The sequence below is a fragment of the Bidens hawaiensis genome, unplaced genomic scaffold (genome assembly GCF_021521415.1).
Source record: "Bidens hawaiensis isolate Kalapana, Puna unplaced genomic scaffold, B.hawaiensis_p1.1 tig00020674_1, whole genome shotgun sequence".
In the NCBI taxonomy this organism is placed as follows: Eukaryota; Viridiplantae; Streptophyta; class Magnoliopsida; order Asterales; family Asteraceae; genus Bidens; species Bidens hawaiensis.
Genome location: NW_027493173.1, coordinates 114,449 through 123,552, shown reverse-complemented (window position 1 = coordinate 123,552; position 9,104 = coordinate 114,449).

The window sequence follows — 9,104 nt, the reverse complement described above, 5'->3', positions numbered from 1 at the left end:
AGACAAGTTAACCAATGGAACCGCTATCAGAACATTGTGACGGGACCTTGGAGACGGGTTTTTAGACAAACGGGGGATTCAGTGACAGAACTTACAAAAGAATTCCTAGCCTCATTCATCATGAAGAAGAAAAAGTTTGACATGTGGGATACCAAGGCAATTGAGTTCCGATGTGGGGGTGTTTGGCATACAACCTCTGTCACTCAACTGGTGATTGATTTGGGTATTTACACGGTCAAAGAAACTGACACAGATATCTGGTTCGAGGCTAAAACAACCTTTACAGATGAGGGTGACGATGATGAAGCTGAAGCAGGTGCCATAAGGGAAGAAGCTTGGGAACAGTTGAGTTATGGAACAGCAAGGTATAGGCCGAGCGTTTCAAAGACCACAGCACTTCGTGATCCACTGATGAGGTACATCCACCGTTTGCTGAGTCATACCGTCACAGCTAGAGGTCAGAGCGAAGGGGTTGTCAACCTAAGGGATCTTTGGGCATTGTACTGCATGAAAAACGAAATACCATGCAATATCACTATGCTATTTTGCAAGATTTTCATGACAAATGCTACTGCCCGAGGAAATACCCCGATCTTTGGTGGTCCCTGGATCTACAATCTCTAAAGGCATATGGTGCACACACAGAAGGAACTCCAATCCCAGACTCGATAGCTCTCAACCTTGATTATTGTGAGAGCATGCAGATGGTTTAGCAAATCAGCCCGGGTGTGTGGAGATTTTTTGATAAGAACAACCAGGTTTCGGACCCAGAAGACCCGTCAGAGATGATGATACAGGATGTGCATGAGAGACAACAGTCACCACCCAGACAACACCGCCGCCGTACTTACCATCAGAGTGGAGGCCCATATTCATCAGGGGCCGGCCCCAGTTCATCACATGATAGTCGATACTCTTTGGAGGGTATATATGGACTGATCGATCAATTCTCAACTAACACTACCGCCTCATTTAACAGGATCAACGAGCAAATGGCTGCCTCCGATGCACAGTGAGCAGTAGAGTATGAAGCAACGAGGCGAGAGATTGAACGATTGGGCTATCGCATGGACAGGCAGTGGGGACCGTTTGACCCGAACACAGGTAACTGATGACTGACGGCACAGGTAGGTGGGCATGGGCATGGGCATGGGCATGGGATGGTAGTATTTCATGAATTTTATGTGTGTTTGAACAATTTACTTTTCATCGTACTTGTTTGTTTGTGTTTATGTTGGTTTGGATACTTTTATGGCCGTAGGTGCCAAAGACATTTTATTAGGTACTAATTTAGCCCGATAGGGCAAAGGGATGGATGATTCCATACCCAATTTTGAGCATTTTATGCTTGGTTGTTTGCGGATGTTTGCAGTTTTATATTGCACAGGTACAAAAACAGGAAAACGGACGAAAAACAGGGGACGCTCTATCGAAATTTCGTTAACCCGTAGGGAAGTAACTCTCCATTTTTAACCATAAATTAGAATTTTTATATTTTCATGAATCTTGTCACATTGAGGACAATGTGAGATTCAAGTGTGGGGAGGGGAATTACTTGACCAATTGTTTGTCCAACTAATTATAAAAATTCTCTAAAACAAATATTTTTGCAGCAGATAAAGATTATTCAAAACCTAAAAAAGAAATCCAAGAAATTTTTTTGCAAATAACCAATCATTTAAAAGTGAAAAAGTAAGAAAAAGTTTTGTAATATTGAGAATAAATTTATGCAAAATATGGCGTTAATACCCAATTCCTCCGTTACTATGAGATAAACCTCATGTCGTATAAATATTTTTCGGAAGCTTTGAGTGAGTCATATGTTTCATGTGATTTAGAACTTGTCTCGATTATTCATTTCAAGACCGAACGAAGAGTTGTATAAGGAAGAAGGTAATATTTACACAATTCCGTCAAACCCATTACCAAAATTACAAAACCCAAAAAAAAACCGATCACTTTATCCATTTTCACCGGTAAAATACAACACTGGTCTTTTACCGGCAGACCCTAAAGAACTGGAAATGCATTCTTTCGATTTCAATTTCCTTTGCTGTATACACTTCACAAAACCTAGGTTGCCTCCAGAACTTAGGGAGAGAATCTTTCTCTTTAGCAATGAGGTGAGGAAAAAGTGGCGCCAAAACGAACAAAGGCCACCATTCTGTGGAATTTCCAAAAACCCAATGAAGAGAAGAGCAAAAGATATGAACGATGTTTAGGTTGCGGAAACTAGTCCCACGAAGGAAGATGTAGAAAAAGTCAAACTCAGTCTCAGCATGAATATACCGAACTAATGAGGATGGGGGCTATTAGGCTCAAAGCCGAACGATCCATTAAAGTTGGAAGTTATATTCAGAACAGGATTGAGGAAGAATTTATCCACATCCTCGATAAAACTGGTCTTGACGATCTGACCTTAAAAGAGTCATTAGGTACTTAAAAAAAAACTCTCGGAGAAAAAGGAGCTAACCATCGAAGACATCTCAAAACTCCCAACAAACAGTGGAAGTTGTATTTACCATTAACCCTTGAACCACCACAAAATACCAATTCCGACTCACACTAAACCAAAACCCCTTTTTACCTTCTGATCTATGCAACCCTTCAAAAAGGTAGAGATTTGAACTTGTTACAAGCTTATTTATCACAGGTTGCATTTTGGCTAAGAGTGTTCACATACTTACATCACAGGTATGATCAGATATAAAACCGAGTGTGAGTGAACATTGTGAGAACGTGACGTTTTGCATAAACGGAAACTCATAAAAACAAAAGTTCTCTCTTTTATCACTAACATAATGATTGGTTATTTTGTTTCGTCTTCTTGAAGCTCACTTAAGGGATAGCTATGATCTAAATTTGCTGTTTTTAGAGGATATTTTTAAGAGGATTGCTTGAGGACAAGCAATGTTCAAGTGTGGGGATGTTTGATATACAAATTAGTTAAAGAAACCATATGTTAACGGAATGTGTAATTATAACCTACATAAATCAACCAAGGGGGGGTTGTGTGATGAACTACAACCACCCGAAGTTGTTAGAATTGGTATTTGAGAAATCGAAGTCAATCCTAATCTTTCTACTTTACGAAACTACTTGTCAACTCAAATCGACATCATTGAGATGGTATGACATTAGGAATGGGGGGACTTTAAAATGCGCATACCATCTCCTTAGTGCCGAAGATGCTCACTTTAGGCTTAAGGAGCTATCTATCATATATTGCTACGACAAGTTCATCACATGTCTACATATTAATTATCAATGCTAAAATGGAGTGGATTCTTGATCTTAGATGGTAACCTTCGCATAATTGAACAACTCGTTTAGAATCTCTTGTCTCGGTCACCTATATATTATATATATAAGTATTTATATTTTATAAAAAGTTTAAAAATCAACCCCAAAATGATCAAAACCTCCGATTGAAGTAAAACAACGATTTATTATTTGAAACCTTTGTGTCCACGGATCGATACTTGGTTCTTACCAATACTATTCTACATATACGATAGGAACACTTGCCTATTTTGTGTGTGTTTAGTCTTTGTAGAAATCACTTTTATAAATTTAAAACACGATCTTGTGCAAAAGCAAATCATCCAACCTTTCATATTTAATACCACTAGCACGCACACATCAGTAAGCCCTCTCATTATTGATAAGGTTCTGGAAGTAGGTTTGCCATCTTAATCTGATGTCTTTACTTTAACTACTACATGCCCATCCGCACCCTTTATAAATTTCACAGCCCCTAGATCTTTCTTTCTACGCTCCCCTGCTTTGGCAATCTTAAACATATCATGTTCCCCCTCCTTTGTTTCTAAACTTTCATACATTCGTTTATAGGCATTGTTCTTTGCCTCAGACATTGCCTTAAGTTTTCCAAAATTTACAAAAAACCACTACATTTTTTCTCTCCACCCTGTAAATTACACTCACAACCACTCACAGCTCCACCTTATAATTTGCAAACTCTTCTCACATAATTTTAGGGATCGGGTTGATAATGCTCTAAATCTAAGGAGTTTCATATGTTGGAGTTACACATGCAAACTAGTTCTTAAAATTTGAATATAACATAACACAATGTAAGTCTTTACAAAATCTGACATTACAAGATTTGAGTGATACGTAACATCTAAACAAATAATGGATACCATAGCTTTTTAAAAATCCGGAGTGGTCCAGTAATCCTTACTCCAATCTAACTGAACTTGTTAACCTGATGTGCATACAAAAGTCAACTATACGTTGAATGAGTTCTAACTTAACTAACTTATAGTTACTATAAACAAGTATAATAGCAATTGATGTGGCGAAGCACAACATAAACATAATTGAACATGTATAAAACATAACAGTTAAAATTGGCTAACCATATAGAACTCGTGTAATTGCAATTACTAACACACCCCACAAAGACGGTGCCAAAGTGATGCCAATACAAGGGGTCTAGCTAGTGACTAACTGAAAGATTTAAACATAACTGACCGTTAATGTACTTGACACGGAACGTTGCACACCAGCCCAAAAATGTTAAGAGAAATGGTCTAGAAAATTCACCTGATTCGCTTAATGTTCTTATCTTGACTGATAGTCTTCCTTGATTCAAATCCGTGATTTACATTTTAAAGATTAATAGGTTAATGACTGAATACAACATAACTAATTGATCCATGAATTCACAAGCGTGGACGTTATCTTAGATCTAATGGGCCATAGGCCATCACACTTTATTAGTTACTAGGTTCATCATGCAAATCAATTACGGGTTTTGAACTTCTTCGAAAAATAGGTTTGGGCCATATGTGACTTGGCCATCACGAAATAAGAGCCTTTTTGCGTGATCCAATTTCACATCGTAAAAACCGACCCATGGGACATGGGTTATTTCATAAAATGGATCATTGTCTTAATCATGTGAAGCTGATACCGACCCTGATCACGTAAAATTAGTTCTGACCCTCATCATGTAAAACTGGCCCGTCATGTGATTTCATGGTTCACACAAAAGTCCAAGGGTCATGCATTATAGGTTTGTGTGATCTAGGTCTTGGTTCTTTTTGCATGATCCAAGTCAACTTTAAAACACGTGATCTGGTTCAGCTACTGTTTATGCGTGATCCTAGGTTTGACTACTATGTGATCTAAGCAACCCTCTAAATTTACGTGATCTTGGTTTCATATGCATTCATATGATTTTCATGCCAAGTTTATTTATTTATACCTTAGCGTAGCCCAAGCGAATGTTTAGATATTCGGGAATCGTCTGACTTTGTTGCTTGGTTACTCAAAACGGGAATTATTACTAGAGTGGTATATTTCTCTCTCTATATTTATTGTTGGAGGTAAAGAAGTGAAATGAAGCTGGTGGCGACAGGAACACCTTCTTACTTTGGAATAAGACCACCCGTTATGGGGTGCTAAGAGGGTGAAGGCGGGCTTCATTGGGCGTTGAACACCACCAAGGGGCACGGGTTAAAGCGGGCGTCATTGGGCGCTAAAAACCACCAAGGGGCACGGTCGTGCCAATGGTTGGAATGCCCGGCGCGGTTGAAAAAATTAAGTGGCCCCCCTTTCCAATAACTATACATACATATGCAGAAAAGGATTCAAATAAAAGGAAGTAGTTTCCTAGGAATGGTAAGAACCAATAAGATTTTGACATTTGGCATTAAAACCTATGGTGAAAGAATAATTCTAGGAAACTATGTCGGTTATAATGATGAAAGTGTAATTCTAAGAAACTATGACGGTTTTTGGTAATTTTAAATCTCAACCATTGATTGATATGATCCAATGAATTTGATTTATTCTTAGTCTTCCTAGGAAACTACTTGTTTTTAGGATAACTCTCCCCTACATATGCATATATATATATATATATAAACGGGTGCCCTTGAGGCGTTAAACCATAGCGGGACATTATTGGTCGGGGCTTCGATGCCCCCCGGCGCTTACGTGGCACTGTGGAGGGACTTAGAAGCCCCTACCATAGAGGATAGTCTAATAACTTTTCACTTCCATTAATCAATAAACTAAATTTAACGAAATTCGTGATGTTATTGTACCGCCCGTACAATCGACTTGTCCTCAAGTCAAGAATCCGATAGTTGTTGTACCAAGCAATCAACCATTCAATTGTAGCTTGACTGGCTCCATGGACCCAACAACGAACTGGAGCTTATTGAAAGTCCCAACGATGGTCTAATATGAAATAAATATGGAGATCAATTTCCAATTCTTTAGTAATCGTTATGAATACTACTGGTATTTCCTGGACTTGAACCCGTGCGGTTTTCAGTATTGATTCACGGTTGTAAGCAACTGCCTCTCCCTTAGGATTGTTGCAATCAGAACCCAAAAACTTAGGTGACAGTTTTTCAGAATATCGATCCTGGGTTTTTAGTGAATTGGTACTCAAGCGATATTGAGCTTTCTCCAAATCATCCAGATGGCTCCATGTGTTTCCACTTCTCAACATGTTTGGATCATTCCATCCACCATGTCTAGCTCATTTATCATTTTCATCGGCCCGCGAATTTATATAGGCAGGAGGCAAATTGGTAAGCCACCACTTCACGGGATTCTGAGGCTTTTCAAAATCTCATACATTCAGTTGAACACCCTTTCCAATCTTCACTTGGACATCATCATCGATCTTCAATGGACCACCCAAGACATGCTCAAATCGATCTTCGTTATCACTAAGGTTGTCGTCGGAAACTTCTTATTTGACTAGATGTTTGATTGTTGCACCTAACAGATGTTCCATATAAAAAATTCTTGAGCGTTGCCACATCAACCTTCAAAGATACCAGGATGTCTAATTGAACTTCAATGGGCTCTAAAGAAATTGGGTTTGTATCCATACATCCCACCCGGACCAATGACTCGTCCTCAAGTCAACAATTCGATTTTTATTTACCGTTGTGCCAAGAAATCAGACATTCAATTGTAGGAGGACCCACATTGTAGACCCATCCACAAGCTAAAGCAGATTGTGAAGGCTTTGCAATTTCCTTGTCTTTTGCATCTGGACCCCATCTAAATGACCGTTTCATAGCGTGTTTGATTTCAACCATTTCCTTCTTATCATGTGTATCCCCTTCAATCGCAGGTGGTTGGTCATAGTTGGTGTTCCCTTCCTCTCCCCCGGATCCAACAGTTTGCATGTTAGGAATTGCCCGTGTTTCTCAGAATCAGATTTGTGTGAAGGGATTTTGTGAGTGGAACGTGATAACTGAGGTTTGGCCAGTGAATCAGGTTTGTCGGATTTAATTTCCAGATTCTGATGGTGGCCTTTCCAACTATCAGAGTTGACCATCTCATCTTTCTTATCAGCCATTAAGCGGTCCTCAGCCACTATGTTCTTCCGATCCTCTGATTTTCATAGTAACGCCCATCTCCGATCATCTGAGTCATGATTGTTGCAATATCATTCATCATATGTGCTTAGATGACGTCTAATCGTGTCGCAATGGCTGATAATTGGGTAGCGATAACAAATTTCGGGTTGTAAGCGCCATTCGAGTTTCCTGGCAATTGAACCAAATGATAGAACCCTGAAACTTGATTGAATAAAATAAACAAGAATAAGGATAGTTAGCCCGATTCGAGATGAGCTATTCTCTAATTAATCCAATTCGAGAAGGATGATATCTCCGTTACAATGATTTTAACCAAGTAAATCCATAAACATAATCATCGATGTCCTATAAACCAGAACAACCACATATATATAAACTAGGACAGTAGCATGAACCTTGATAAATGTGCATTTATTATCTAAACCTTAACTCTTCATCTTCACACTATCCTTTATCCTCATTAACTGCTTTTAACACATTTAATTTAGCATATTAACCCACCCATATCAAAGTCGGGTATGCATCACACATGATGGCAAAGTTTAAATAAAAGAACACTATTGAACTAAACAATTACGTTAGTTAAATAAATTAATTACTCTAGTTATATGTAGTTACATAATTAATCCAGTTGTATGAATAATTATTACTATAGTTATATGATTAAATAATTACTCTAGTAATGTAAATAATTATGTTAGTTATACATATGCAAAACTTTATTAGATTCAAAATAGGTGATTTCTTAATAAGTCAGTTATACGGATAATTATTCTCGTTATGCAAACTAATTAAATTATCTTTATGTGTAATTAGTTGCATGTTTTATTTGTAGCATACTTAAAACGAAACTTAATTATCCTGTTTTGTTGGGCTCAGGGGCCGTGGATTTGTTGTGGGTCAGGCTGCGTTGAAAGCTGAATCGGGCAAAGTTGTCAAACACGAGAAAGCTTGTTTAGATAATCAACATGTCTTTCTACCATTTGCCTTTGATACATTTGGTTTTTTGGCCCCAAAGGCTGTGAAATTTTTTTAGTAGGGTTCAGTGTGTCGTACAAGGAACCTCTTCAGCTTCTAGATCCCAAAGCTTCGTTTTAGCAGGATTAGTTTTGCTATTCAAAAGGAGGTTGCGGCGTAGCTTGTTGCCCGTTTGCCTGTCACTTTATTGTAGTCGTTTTATAGTAAATTATAACATAATTGGGTTTTCACTTTATTATCCTGTTTTTCTATGTAATATAAGTTGATATAATTACATGTTTGATTGTTAAGATTTTTGAACAATATCACATCCCTATATATGTGTGTATACACAGAGGCGGATCCAGAAATTTTTGTTATGAGGTGCCCAAAATACATAGGGTATGGTCGGGTCACAGGGCCGACAAACCTTTCAGAAGGACCCGAGGGGAATGAATTATCATGGTACATGAGAGCGTAAATGAATTATTTTACACACCACCCTTTAAAGTTTAAATGTTAAATCACATATTATATATAGGGAAGGTTAACGTATAAATGAAATTAACGTGCTAAACATGATAATCAAGTAGAGTAATTATGTATACAAATAGAGTAATTATCATAGAGTAATTACATAATTACTCTATGATAATTACTCTACTTGATTTTCACGTTTAGCACGTTAATTTCATTTGTATTTGATCCAAACCTTATATATATATATATATATATATATATATATATATATGCAGAAAATGGTTCAGATAA